Source organism: Momordica charantia, unplaced genomic scaffold (assembly GCF_013281855.1).
Source record: "Momordica charantia cultivar OHB3-1 unplaced genomic scaffold, Mcharantia_2.0 BLBB01000066.1, whole genome shotgun sequence".
Classification (NCBI taxonomy): domain Eukaryota; kingdom Viridiplantae; phylum Streptophyta; class Magnoliopsida; order Cucurbitales; family Cucurbitaceae; genus Momordica; species Momordica charantia.
Genome location: NW_028275222.1, coordinates 31338 through 46059, shown reverse-complemented (window position 1 = coordinate 46059; position 14722 = coordinate 31338). Strand labels below are relative to the sequence as shown.

Here is a 14722-nt window from a genome sequence, read left to right as displayed (position 1 = left end):
AGGTAGAGAAAAATCCAACAAGTTTTTGGCGCCGTTGCCGGGGACTTAAGTTTTCAAATCATATTCTTTCAAGTGAATTGTTGTTCATTGTGGATTGTTGCATACCTCTGTCATTGGATCAATTGTTAATCTAACCTTTTAAGGGAGTTGTGTATGAGCACAGGGTCTGGTTGGTTGACCTTTGATCCAGAGATTGAAAGAACAATTAAGAGGAGAAGGCGTGAGCAGAGGTGAGAAAAGAGAAAGAAAGTAAAAAAAAAAGAAGTTGAAGAAGAAGAGACCATCGAGATGAATAGAAATCCACAAGATCCTCCACCGCCACAAAATCCACCTGTGAATGGAGATAGCGGTGAAAGAAGCAGCAAACCAGCAGGAGAAATTCCTAATCCGATCCTCTGGTAGATAATCGAGATGTAGCCGTGCGGAATTATGTCACTCATGCGTTCCACAACCTAATTCAAGGATAAATAATCTTTTACCCGAAGCCACACAGTTCGAGCTCAAGCCAGTCATGTTCCAGATTACAGACGATGAGCCAGTTCGGAGGAGGATTAACTAACGAAGATCCTTACTCCCATCTCAATCCTTTATTGAAATAGCTAATGCATTTCAACTTCCTGGTGTTTCTGAGCATGCACTAAGATTAAAAATGTTTCCTTTTTCTCTCAGGGATGGTGCAAGGACTTGGCTAAACGCGTTAGAACCAAATTCTATCAACACATGGGCGGAGCTGACGGAGAAATTTTTGGCAAAGTACCACACTTTGACCAGGAACATAGACCTTCGAGAGGACATTGTGTCTTTTAGATAGAAGGAGAATGAAGCAGTTCAAGAAGCTTGGAGCGTTTTAAGGAGTTACTTAGAAGATGCCCGAGCCATGGATTGCCCGCATGTGTGCAGATTGAACAATTCTATAGGGATTGGATCATTCATCAAGGATGATGTTGAACACTGCAGCAATGACTCGTTGTTAGAGAAGTCGGTAAGTCGTGTAAATGAGATCGTTGATATCTGAATAAGATGACAGACATTAATGACCAAGGCGAAATAGGAAGGTCATTACCAAAGAAGCAAGTATCAGCTGGAGTCTTGAGTTAGACATAGTAGCTTAAATGCAAGCCCAAATGTGGTTATGAACCAGATGTTTAAAGCAGTTGACAATGGAGAAGGAAACCAAAATCGTCACTTCGGCGATACCTGAACCCTCTCCTAATTTACAAATTTCAGATATATCTCGTGTCTATTGTAGTGATAACCACTGTATGAGAATTGCCAGCTAATCCAGCGTCTATTTTCTATGTAGGTCAGGTGCCCAGCGGAATTTCAACCCGTATTCAAACACTTACAACCCTGGATGGAGGCACCATCCAAACTTTTCCTGGAGTAACCAGGAGTAGCTAGTAGCAGTGCACAAGCACCCGTTCAACAATACAAGCAAAACTACACTTCTCTTGGTTTTCCAACTCAACCGGTGTTGCAGCCTCAACAATACAATCAGCTAAGAGGTCAAAATACTACTCAGCAAAAGCAAAGTGGTAGCAACACAAGTTTGGAGGCCATGATGAAGATTTCATGACAAGAACTGTAAGACCCAGAATTTCCCCCACACTTCTAGGTCACATTAACTACCCAACTATTTTAAACTTAACCCCAAACGCATGATGTCAACCCCATGCAACCAATTATATAAAAAATCAAGTTCCACCTCTGGTCAATTCAACAATAAATCAATTTCATAGAATATAAATCAACAACATCCGTGGGCAACCTCACGGGGCAATTTTATATTCAAACTAGACAAAACTCAATGAATGGTAGAGAACTAAGAGAGACACCTATCCTGAAATAAAATCAATAACAAGTGGGACCTCTTCATTATTCAAATAAGAACAAATAGTTTATTGACCATAACATCAGGTCTTAACTAATAATTAAAGCTAAGCAAGAGTGACTAAGCAGCCTATGGTCCATGCTTGTCATGTCTCCTCTGTCTCATCACCTGGTCGCCCACGAGTCCTTCCTGAAACAATCATTGTAGAGGGGGGGTGAGTATATTAAAATATTACCCGTAAGTAGCCTCTCAACCAACAACATGTTGGGTTGTGTTGCCCTAAACTCGTAGTTTGTATTTTGTAAAAAAAACATATATCGATTATAAAGCTTTATTCAATAAATTTGTTGTTGAATCATAGCTTTGCATTTCCAAAATCCAATAAACTAAACATCCAAGGTAGTTATGATGTAATCGGGACAATATATATACTGGGTATATAGTTGATATACGAGGTATATATTTGATATTACCCCTGATATATGAATGGATAATGTCCCGTAAATAACCTAAAGGGTCTATAGTATATGGATAAGGCTGGGTACCTTATCCTGGCAACACTATGGATACGACTCACTCTTGTAAAGGTTACAGACGACTCGATCCAGGTGTTCGTGTGGAGACATGCGAGTGAGCGTATCTATACAATGAGTTTGTATAAGACCAGACGCGAAATAGGAAATCTTTAGGTGTAAACACCGTTAACTAATAGAATGCCATTTCTTAGGATGACCAGTGTAACTCATTCTCAATCCTGAGTGAGTTCTGGACTCCTGCCCGTGAGGGCTCGTTCTTTGATCTGTATGGGTGAGAGTGGCCAGAGTCACCGACTCAACATTCCTACCATTTTGAGAGACGGACGAGTGGGGAGTGTGGGAGCTGGAAACATAACTTCACAAGATGGAATTCACTCATTCCCGACTTTAGGGGAGTAGATGAGTGTTCCTTAATGCTGACTCGGGACTTGACCAAGGGGCCACACCTTCTCATTGGCCGAGAGGGACTTCCGGTTCTTGGTTGGACCATAACCGGGTTATTCATTAGAGGAGCAGTGGAGTTTAAGGAGTAAGTAAGATGTAACTCAGGGGTTAAAACGGTAATTTGACCCAACTTGAGTTACGAACACTCGTGAAGGATTGACTCGTATTAATGGTCATATATCCATGGACACGAAAACATTCTGCAGTGAGAGAGTGCAACTGCGGGTCTTTAGTGGAATGACTCGTAGTTAACGAATCTAAATAACTCGGTCAATGAGTTTGACCGATTAATCTTGCATCGTGGAGCTTCGGATCTGTAGGTCCATTAGGTCCCTTGCTAGCTCATAACGGGTAAAACGAGGATCAGTTTTGGAAAGAATTTGAATTGTTCAAATTACTTAAGGGATTATATGTATATTGATACATTATAATATATAGTTAATTATAAATTAAAACTATATATTATGAGAGAAATTATTTGAATGAGATCCAAATAAAATTAATATGAATAAGTTTCATATTAAAACTATAGGTTAAAAAAATGTGCATAAGATGTATATAGAACTATATGTTATACGAGAGAAATGTTTAGAATATGATTCTAATTTTATAAATAATTAAGTGTTAATTATTTATGTAATATATATTTATTATTAATTGGATTAATAATTAATTATATTAATTAATTTGATTAATAATTAATTATATATATATATTAATATGATATATATATTATATTATATATATATTTTTTAATTATTATATATATTAATATATAATAATATTAATTATTAATATATAATATTATATTAAATTAACTCCCCTGCAAAATTGCAGGGGAGTGGGACGAGTTGTGACGTGGGGAGTTACCCACGTCCTTCTTCTTCTTCCTCTCCAAGTGTTGGAGAAGCAAAGAAAGAAGTGAGATACAGAACAAGAAAAAGAACTCCCATCCATTTCTCTCAAAACTCTCTCAATCTCTCCCTCTCTTCGATCAAGGTGCTACCACAAGCACGATCCTGAGCCCAAGTGGATAGCGAGGAAGAGTAGTGGTGGTGTTCGTGGGGAAACCGCAGAAGAAAAGTTCTTCAAAGGTAATGGTTTCCCCTGTATTTTCCTCTTTTCAATTTCGATTTTGTATCCCTAAAATAAGCAACGAAAATCTGATTCTGCTCCGGGAATCACATCCCTTCAATTGGTATCAGAGCCAGGTTTGTAGTTCGATTTTTTGGGATCAAAATCGTTAGTTTGGTGGGTGATTTCATATTTTCGAAATATGGGTTTGTGGTTGGAAAATGTCCAGTTTTTGGCACCTAGATAGTGTTTTACTTCATGATTTGATCATGTAAGTGCCCGGTGTTTTGGGCATTTAGTTTCTATATTGTTTTTTTAAGTCCGGGTCGCTCGAAAGTCGTTCGTGGCGTCGGATTGGGCGAAAAATGCATAAAACAGCGAAGAAGACGAAGCAGACTGCGCAGACAGCGCCATGACGCTATGCAGCAGCGCCATGGCATTGCGGGACAGCACAGAGCGGCGCGGTGCCATGCCAGGGCGCCGCGGCGCTGCTGCTGCAGCAGCCCCGTGGCGCTGCCCTTAAGAGCCGATGCGCTGTCCCGGGTGTTTTTCGACGCGATTCCGAGGCTCTGGTTCGCGGTTCGATGACGGATGCAGTCGGTTTTCTTATTTTGTATTATTTCGTTTTCTTAGGATGTCAAAAACCGTTCCAACTTTGCTATTCAATTATTTTATGCATTATGAATGTGTATTTTAATTAAAATCATATTGCATATTGTAGGCCATATAGTTTTAAAATCCCACCATAGGTTACATGCATAATATGTATGTTTGATATATAGTATGTATGTATGGTCATGCATCAGATAGTTATAAATGTTATAATGTATGAATGCATGTTTTATTTTCATAATTAATATAAATGTTGTATTAATTAGATGAAAATAAAGTTGCATTGAGCATGACATTATTTTGGATAATATAATTGTTATATTAATGTATGCTTTCAATGCATGTTTATAGTTTTAATTTCTTAAATTTTATAAGAGTTATAAAATGTGGTAGATAGAAATTAAAATCTATAATAAAGAGTTACATGCAAACATAAGGTCTAAGTTAATTAGTTTTAAAGGGTTTAAAATTAATTAGACCTTAGGTTATATCTTCTAATGTGATTAGGGGATAGTCTTTTATTTTGTTTTAACTAGGTTTAAAATGAAATAATAAAAGACTAAATATAAAATGTTGTCTATAAAGGAACCCTGTCTAAGGAAGGTTCTGTCTAGGTTGAGGTATTTAAGCTGACCGTAAGGGAACACCTCTACCTAGGAACCGACCTGTGGGTTGAATTAGTCAATATTTTATATACAAGCAATAATGTCGTTGGTTTATTAAAGTGTTTAACGAACTAAAACATTATTGTACAACTTCCGATATAATAGTTATATTGGGCCGACTAAAAATTCACTTAGTTAATTTCACTTAGCCGGGATTTATCTAAGTAATATACCCTAGTATTAGAATACTAAGTGGGAGCAAAAGAGAATATGTAATATACAGCGTAATATTTGATATACAAAGTATATATAACATACTTTACTCTCGCTCTCACGTTCTCCTTTAAATTCACGCTGTGAGTTCCATGCTCGGCCTCGTGTCGCCTGGGCGCGGCCTCCCTACAGAAGGTTTTGCATGGTTCAATATCGAGGTGAATGGAGATAGTGTTCATAGTAAGTGGGAGAAGGACGTGTGACAACACATCCTGCGGTCTCCGCCATTGGTTTGCACCGTGAGGTTTCATACATGACCTGCGTGTCGTCCTGGAGCGACCATCCCTACGGAGGGTTCATTGTATGAAATCAAAATCAAGGCAAACTCCAGAACTGGATAGGAGTCTCTTAGGTTTTGCTCCAATATTTTCCTTCCCTACGGCAGGATTATTGGGGTGGACCTCTGAGATCCGAAAATGTTGGGTCACACTTACGAAGAGTTGTTAAGTTAGTTAGCAATTTCCTGACCAAATAAACGATGACTAAAATTTATAGGAATAAGAGTTATTCTGGTGTAAAATTTAGTTGAGAATTTCTCAATTCAGTGAAGGAGTACCTGTCCGCCCTACGGTGGCTGTTGCTCTAAATCACTGAAGCGTCGTTGCAAAACCATTTTGTTAGGGTGCTTAATTACTTTTGCTAAATTTTGATTGGGTTTAAAAGGCTAATGCATGAAACTAATATAGATTTGTTTTTACTTTCAGCATGTCTACTTCTATTATTGCACTCTTAGTCGCGCAAAGACTTAATGGCGAAAATTACAAAGAATGGAAGTCAAACCTAAATACTATTCTCATGATAGATGATCTTAGGTTCGTCTTGCAAGAGGATTGTCCTCAAGCTCCTGCGCCTAACGCAACTGTAGATGTGCGCAACGCCTATGACAGGTGGATCAAGGCCAATGGCAAGGCCAAGGTCTACATCCTGGCGAGCATATCTGATGTGCTTGCCAAGAAGCACGAGGACACGGTCACCGCTAAGGAGATCATGGACTCGCTGCAGAGCATGTTTGGACAACCGTCCTCACAGGCTTGACATGAAGCCCTTAAGTTCATTTACAACTTCCGCATGAAGGAGGGTTCATCAGTGCGAGAACACGTTCTAAACCTGATGGTCCACTTCAACGTGGCTGAGTCGAACGGGGCCGTCATAGACGAGCAGAGTCAGGTCAGCTTTATTCTGGAATCTCTTCCGAAGAGTTTCCTTCTATTCCGCAGCAATGCAGTTATGAATAAGCTGGAGTACACTCTTACCACGCTCCTAAACGAGCTTCAGACCTACCAGTCTCTTATGAAATGTAAGGGACAAGAAGGGAAGGCAAATGTTGCCACCTCAAAAAGGTTCAACAGAGGATCGTTTTCTGGAACCAGGTCTCTGGCCTCTTCTTCTGGAAGTAAGACTTTTAAGAAGAAGAAAGCTCCTGGTAAAGGGTCTAAACCTGACTCAGCTACTGCTGCCCAGAAAGGCAAGGTCAAGGTTGCAGAGAAGTGAAAGTGTTTCCACTGCAATATGGACGGGTATTGGAAGCGCAACTGCCCAAAGTACTTAGTCGAAAAGAAGAAAGCCAATGAAGGTAAATATGATTTACTTGTTTTGGAAACATGTTTAGTGGAGAATGATGACTCCGCCTGGATACTGGATTCAGGAGCCACTAATCACGTTTGTTCTTCATTTCAGGGAATTAGTTCCTGGAGGCAGCTTGACGCCGGAGAGATGACTCTCAAGGTCGGAACGGGAGAGGCCGTTCCGACCTTGAGAGTCATTAACCCAATCAGAGGCCTTGGTGAACGAGTTTTACACTGCCATTAACCCAAACCGAGGGGATGTAGTGAGAGTACGGGGTAAAGTGGTAAAATTCTCGCCTTCCATTATTAATACTCACTATGGTTTGTTTAATGCCATAGGTAATGAAATTTTGGTGCATCTATCGGACGAGCAAGTTGAGGAGGCGCGTAGACTTATTTGTAGACCACATATAAGACATGGACCGTCTCAACCACGGGGAAGCTTTCCTTAAAGCCCCTCGACATCAATGAGCAAGCGACGATTTGGATGTATGTGGTGAAGAACCGGTTGATACCCACTTCTCACGGTTCCTCCATTAAGTGCAATAGGGCGATGATGGTGTACATTCTCATGAAGGGCATTGAGTTCAACTTTGGGGAACTCATAAGAAACGAGATACGGAGTTGCTCCGAGAAAATGGTAGGTCCTCTTATTTTTCCTGGACTAATAACTTAGTTATGCTTGCAGGCGGGAGTGGCGGCCGATGATGCCAATGTTGTGATGCCCAAGAAGCCGTTCACATCCCTAAGAAGAGTTCGGGGGTATTCCATTGTTCGAGAGGAAGATTCTCCCATTACCGCTGCGGATCTCGAGACCCGAAGGGTGGTGACTAGGGAGCAGTATGATGAGCTTAGGCACAAGTACGAGCTTCTGTTAGTTACTCAACGTGCCACATGTGCTTTCCTCAAGAAGATATACGGTGATGAAGCACCTTCATTCCCCGATGAGCTTGTAGCCGACTTACCATCTTCTTCCCGTTTTCCTACCGATTCCACCAACGATGAATCTTCCGATGATGAGTAGGGAAGTATCTCCCTCTCTTTGTTTCGATATTTGGATCTTGATTTTGTATGTTAGGTTGTTTAGATTAGTTTGCAAATTAGGTTGTGTAGGTTGTTTTTGTTCTTTTAGTTTGCATGATAGGGTTTTTAAGCTTAGTTTTAGTTTTAGGTTAGTGTTAGGATGTTGTGCTATTAGGAAGGAATATATGTTGTGTTTTTGCATATGTTTAAAGTTCAAGCTTGCATGCTTCCTTATTCTAGCTACTAGATTGTCTTTAGCTTCTTCAATGCATCTTTTCTAAACTCTCAACATGTTCATCTTTTTAATGAAATGCTTTCCTTTGTTCTTTGTTTTTGTATCTTGTCGATGAGGATTCCTAAGGGCATGAATAGGTTATATTTCCTAGTTTTATGATCAAGCCATGAGTCATTTTCCATTCTTTTTGTTTTGGTTATAAAACTGGGTTCTGCTTCTTTTTGTTTTGAAACATTAACTTTTTCATTGCTTTGGAAGTCCTTGTCCTTTTTGTGCCAATATTTTGCATCTCTCAAAATTTCTTTCCCTAGTGAGGACACTGTTTCCCTTAAGTTTGGGGGGGACGATGTGTGTCTTTTTGTTTTAAGAAAGAAAATGCATTTTACGTTTTGGAAAAAGAGTCAAGAAAGAAAATGCAAGGAATAAAAGAGTCATATGCAAGAAATTTTTTTTTTCAAAAGAAAGAGTATGAAAAAGAGTACAAAAAGACGAAAAACAAGTCAAAAAAAAAGAGTCTGAGAGAAATAAGAGTGGGGGAAAGAAAAACAAAAGTGAGAGTAAGAAAAGAGTGGTAAGAAACATGAGAGGAAAGAAAATGCACTTACTTTTTCACGAGTCCCACTATAGACATTCATTTTCTTAAAATGGGTGACGTTAGAATCGTGAAGGGTGGTAGCCTACATATTAAGGTGACTTCTTGAAAACCACTGTCGACATCATTTTATGCCAAGTTGTTACCTAACAAGTTTCTATGAGTGGCTGTGGTTTGAAACCGATGTTAGTGTGTTGAAAACCTCAGGGGCTAGTAGCCGGTCCACTTGACGTTAAAATGTTTGAATCAAAACGGAAGTGTGATATTCCATGGTTTTGTAAAAGAGTTTTGTGTTTTAGAAAAGAAGAAGATTTAGAATCGTTTTTATTTTCAAAACAAAGGATGGTTTATGGTTGTTCGCTTGAGAGTAAAGTTAGGACGTTTAGCTTGTGGAGCCTTTCCTGAGACTTATATGATTCATTTACTTAGAACATTTGGATTGTTGGTCATTCATATTTCTAGTGTGTTGATTGTTTTAGATTTGTTGTTGTTGTTTTTGCTTGAGGACAAGCAAATGGCTAAGTTTGGGGATGTGTTAGGGTTGACTTTTTACTACAGAAACATGTGTCGGTAGCCCTGTTTGACCACGTTTTTGACCCATTTTCGATTATTATTTGCCAAAAGGACCACATATTCTTAAAGTAGAACATACATAGATTATTTATGCATAAAAGTCAAACGATGGTACTGGAAAAATATGAGATAAATGCGGTCAAAGTTGGAAGAAAATAACAGAATTCTGTTTTTTGAAGAATTGCGCCTGGCGCATTTTTGGATGGCAATTTGTCAAAACGCACGTTTTGATTAATGAAAGGCAAGAAGGACATTTCCCACATGTTCAAAACCGTCAGTCCAAGTCCAAGTGAGGTCGTTAGGTGAATCATAACCATTTTCCACCTAAAATGGAGGGGAGTTTCAACCAACCTATGGTGCTATAAAAGAAAGTCATTCATCCCTCAGCAAATCATCCCTTCCAAACATCATTTCATCTTCTTCTAGATGCTCTCTAGTTGTAGAACACATTTTTAGGGTTTATGTTTATGTTCTAGTTGTTCATTTCTTCGTTTTCATGCTTTTACCTTTCGTATTGCTTTTAATTCAGTTTCTTACTTCCGTTCTTTGTTCATTCTGTTATTTTAAAGTTCTTTAGCGAGTTTCAACTCCCCTCACGCTCGAGAGAGAAGAGGGTCAAGCTAGAACTCCTTGTACGGCTTATTTATTCATTTAAATTCAATGAAAAATACTTTCTTTATTTTTTCGTGCATTTACTTTCATTTAATCACGTTCTAAATTAGATATCAACCTCTTTGTGGAATGCCTTAGTCAAAATGATTTGATTTTCAACACGCTCGGGATTTTGGCCAGATTGCGCCTGACACTTTTTTGGGTTGGTTTTTAAAAACTTCTCTTTACGTCTTTTTTCCACTTGGCCAGTGGGACTTTGATTTATACACCAAAGCTCAACCTTGGGAAAGGTGAGTTAGGTAAAATAATAGGAAACCAATGTGGGATGTGACTTAGGAATAAGCGCATAAAATATGGTCTTAGGCATAGGCCCTCTGACCCATAATGCAAATGAGTTGGTATATATTCTCTAGGATTGTAATCACACATAGGAATATGATTATAGGTTACCCTAGCCTTTGCAGCAACCAAAAGCGGTAGTGAAAGAGCAGAACTCAAATCCCAAGAAAAGTCAGGAATTGCGCCTGGTGCATTTTCCCAACATAGTGTGTTTTCCATGTTTTGCATCAAAACTAAGGTAGGAGTCTCTAATCTTTTTAAAGGTAGAGATAAATTCAACAGGGAGCTGGGAACATAAATTCACAAGATGGAATTCACTCCTCTCCGACTTTAGGGGAGTAGATGAGTGTTCCCTTAAATGCTGACTCTGGGACTTGAACAAGGGGCCCACCCTGTCATTGGTCGGAGAGGGACTTCCGGTTACTGGTCGGACCATAACCGGCTTGTTCATTAGAAGAGTAGTGGTATTTAAGGAGTAAGATGTCACTCAGGGGTAAAACGGTAATTTGACCCAACTCGAGTTACGAGCACTCGTGAAGGATTGACTTGTCATTTATGGTCGTATATCCATGGACACGAAAACATTCTGCAGTGAGAAGAGTGCAACTGCGGGTCTTTAGTGGAGTGACTCGTAGTTAACGAATGTTGATTAACTCAGTCAATGAGTTTGACCAATTAATCTCGTATCGTTGGAGCTTCGGATCTGTAGGTCCATTAGGTCCCCTTGCTAGCTCATAACGGGTAAAACGAGGATCAAGTTTTTGGAAGAATTTGAACTGCTCAAATTTCTTAAGGGATTATATGTATAGTGATACATTATAATATATAGTTATATCTAAATTAAAACTATCTATTATGAGAGAAATTTTTTGAATGAGATTCAAATAAAATTAATATGAATAAGATTCATATTAAAACTATAGGTTAAAAATAATGTGCATAAGATGTACATTAGAACCATAGGTTATAAGAGAGAATATAGTTTAATTAAATATTAGATATTCAATTAAATGTTAAATAATTAATTGTTAATTATTTAATATTACATTTAATTAATTATTATATTAATTAATAATTAATTTGATTAATAATTATTTAATATATTATATTTTAATTAATTAATATTTATCAATTATTATTATTAATTATTAATTTTGATTAATAATTAATTATTAAACTCCCCTGCAAATTTGTAGGAGAGTGGGGAGTTAGTATGACGTGGGGAGTTACCCCACGTCATTTTTCTTCTTTTCTTTTTAGATTGCAGAATAGGTCTGCAATGGTTACAGAATAGAAAAAGAAGAGAACTCTCATCTCTCTCAAGCTCTCTCAACACTCCCTCTCATTCCAAACAAGGTGCTCCCACAAGCACAGTCTGTAGACCCAAGAGGATAGCGAGCAAGACTCGGTGGTGGTGTTCGAGGGGAATTCGTTGAAAAAAAGTTCTTCAAAGGTATGGTTTTCCCTTGTGTTTTTCTTCTTTGCATATTGATTTTGTTTCCCAAATATCACAAACAACGGTCCGCTCCCGCTCCGGAATTCACATCCCTTCAATTGGTATCAGAGACAGGTTGTTGTTCTGATTTTTCGGGAGCAAAATCGGTGTTTTTGGTGGGTGTTTTCATATTTTCGAAATATGGGTTTGCGGGTTGGAAAATTTCCGGTTTTTGACATTTAGACAGCGTTTTTCTTCTTGATTTGATCATGTAAGGGCCCGGTGTTTTGGGCATATTGTTTCTGTATTGGGTCTGTAAGTCCGGGTCGCACGAAAGTTGTTCGTGGCGTCGGATTTGACGAAAAATTGCAGAAAACGAAGAAAACGAAGAAGACGAAGCAGACTACGCAGACAGCGCTGTGGCGCTATGCAGCAGCGCCATGGCGCTGCAGGGACAGCACACAGCGCCACGGCGCTGCTGCTGCGGCATTTTGCTGTAGCAGCGCCGTGACATTGCCCTTAGGCGTCGCGGCGTTTCCGTGGTTCCGGTCGCGGTTCGAGGGCGGTTGCAGTCATTTTCTCTTTTTTGTATTATTTTGCTTTCTTAGGGTGCCAAAAACCGTTCCAACTTTGCTATTTAATTATTTTATGCATTATGAATGTATATTTTAATTAAAATCATATTGCATATTGTATGCCATATAGTTTTAAAATCCCACCATATGTTACATGCATAATATGTATGTTTGATATATAGTATGTATGTATGGTCATGCATCATATAGTTATAAATGTTATAATGTATGAATGCATGTTTTATTTTCATAATTAATATAAGTGTTGTATTAATTAGATGAAAATAAAGTTACATTGAGCATGATATTACTTTGGTTAATATAATTGTTATATTAATGTATGCTTATAATGAATGATTATAGTTTTACTTTCTTAAATTTTATAAGAATTATAAAATGTGGTAGAAAGAAATTAAAATCTATGATAAATAATTGCATGCAAACATAGGGTCTAAGTTAATTAATTTTAAAGGGGTTTAAAATTAATTAGACCTTAGGTTATATCTTCTAATATGATTAGGGGGTAGTCTTTTATTTTATTTTAACTAGGTCTAAAATGAAATGATAAAAGACTAAATATAAAATATTGCCTATAAGGGAACCCTGTCTAAGGAAGGTTCTGTCTAGGTTGAGGTATTTAAGCTGACCGTAAGGGAACACCTCTACCTGGGAACCGACCTGGAGGTTGAATTGGTCAATATTTTATATACATGCAATAATGTCGTTGCTTTATTAAAGTGTTTAATGAACTAAAACATTATTGTACAACTACCAATATAATAGTTATATTGGGCCGACTAAAAAAATCACTTAGTTATTTTCACTTAGGCGGGATTTATCTAAGTAATATACCTTAGTCTTAGAATACTAAGTGGGAGCTAAAGAGAATATGTAATATACAACGTATATATTTGATATACAAAGTATATATAACATACTTTTCTCTCTCTATCACGTTCTGCTTTATATTCACACTGTGAGTTCGATGCTCGGCCTCATGTCGCCCTGGGCGCAGCCTCCCTACGGAAGGTATTTGCATGGTTCAATATCGAGGTGAATGGAGATAATATTCATAGTAAGTGGGAGAAGGACGTGTGACAACACATCCTGGGTTCTCCGCCATGAGTTTGCACCGTGAGGTTTCATACATGACCTGCGTGTCGTCCTGGTGCGACCATCCCTACGGAGGGTTCATTGTATGGAATCAAAACCAAGGCAAACTCCAGAAATGGATAAGGGTCTCTTAGGTTTGCTCCAATATTTTCCTTCCCTACGGCGGGATTATTGGGGTGGATCTCTGAGGTCCGAAAATGATGGGTCACACTTACGGGGAGTTGTTAAGTTAGTTAGCAATTTCCTGACCAAATAAACGATGACTAAAGTTTATTGGAATAAGAGTTATTCTGGTGTAAAATTTAGTTGAAAAAGTCTCAATTAAGTGAAAGAGTACATGTCTGCCATACGGTAGCTTTTGCTCCAAATCACTGAAACGTCGTTGCAAAACAATTTTGTTAGGGTGCTTAATTACTTTTGCTAAAATTTGATTGGGTTTAAAGGCTAATGCATGAAACTGATATAGGTTGTTTTTACTTTCAGCATGTCTGCTTCCATTATTCCACTCTTAGCCGCTAAAAAACTTAACGGTGAGAATTACAAACAATGGAAATCGAATCTAAACATTATTCTCGTGATAAATGATCTTAGGTTCGTCTTGCAAGAGGATTGTCCTCAAGCTCGTGCGCCTAACGCCACTGTGGCGGTGCGCAACGCCTATGACAGGTGGATCAAGGCCAATGACAAGGCCAAGGTCTACATCCTGGCGAGCATATCTGATGTGCTTGCAAAGAAGCACGAGGACACGGTCACCGCTAAGGAGATCATGGACTCGTTGTAGAACATGTTTGGACAATCGTCCTCATAGGCTCGACATGAAGCCCTTAAGTTCGTTTACAACTCCAGCATAAAGGAGGGTTCCTAAGTGCGAGAACACGTTCTCAACCTAATGGTTCACTTCAACGTGGCTGAGTCGAACGGGGCCGTCATAGACGAGCAGAGTCAGGTCAGCTTCATTCTGGAATCTCTTCTGAAGAGTTTCCTGCCATTCCGCAGCAATGCGGTTATGAATAAGCTGTCTTACCACGCTCTTAAACGAGCTGCAGACCTACCAGTCTCTTATGAAAAGTAAGGACAAGAAGGGGAGGCAAATGTTGCCACCTCAAAAAGGTTCAACCGAGGTTCGTCCTCTGGAACCAAGTCTGCGCCCTCTTCTTCTGGAAGTAAGACTTTTAAGAAGAAGAAGGCTCCTGGTAAGGGGTATAAACCTGACTCCGCTGCTGCCACTGCCAAGAAAGGCAAGGCCAAGGTTGCAGAGAAAGGAAAGTGTTTCCACTGCAATATG

At 38.8% G+C, this 14722-nt stretch overlaps 1 pseudogene; it reads left to right on the top strand.

Moving 5' to 3' along the window:
• The first annotated feature begins 6080 nt into the window (after nt 1–6080).
• On the top strand, nt 6081–6866 carry LOC148207812 (uncharacterized; annotated as a pseudogene).
• The last annotated feature ends 7856 nt before the right edge of the window (nt 6867–14722 follow it).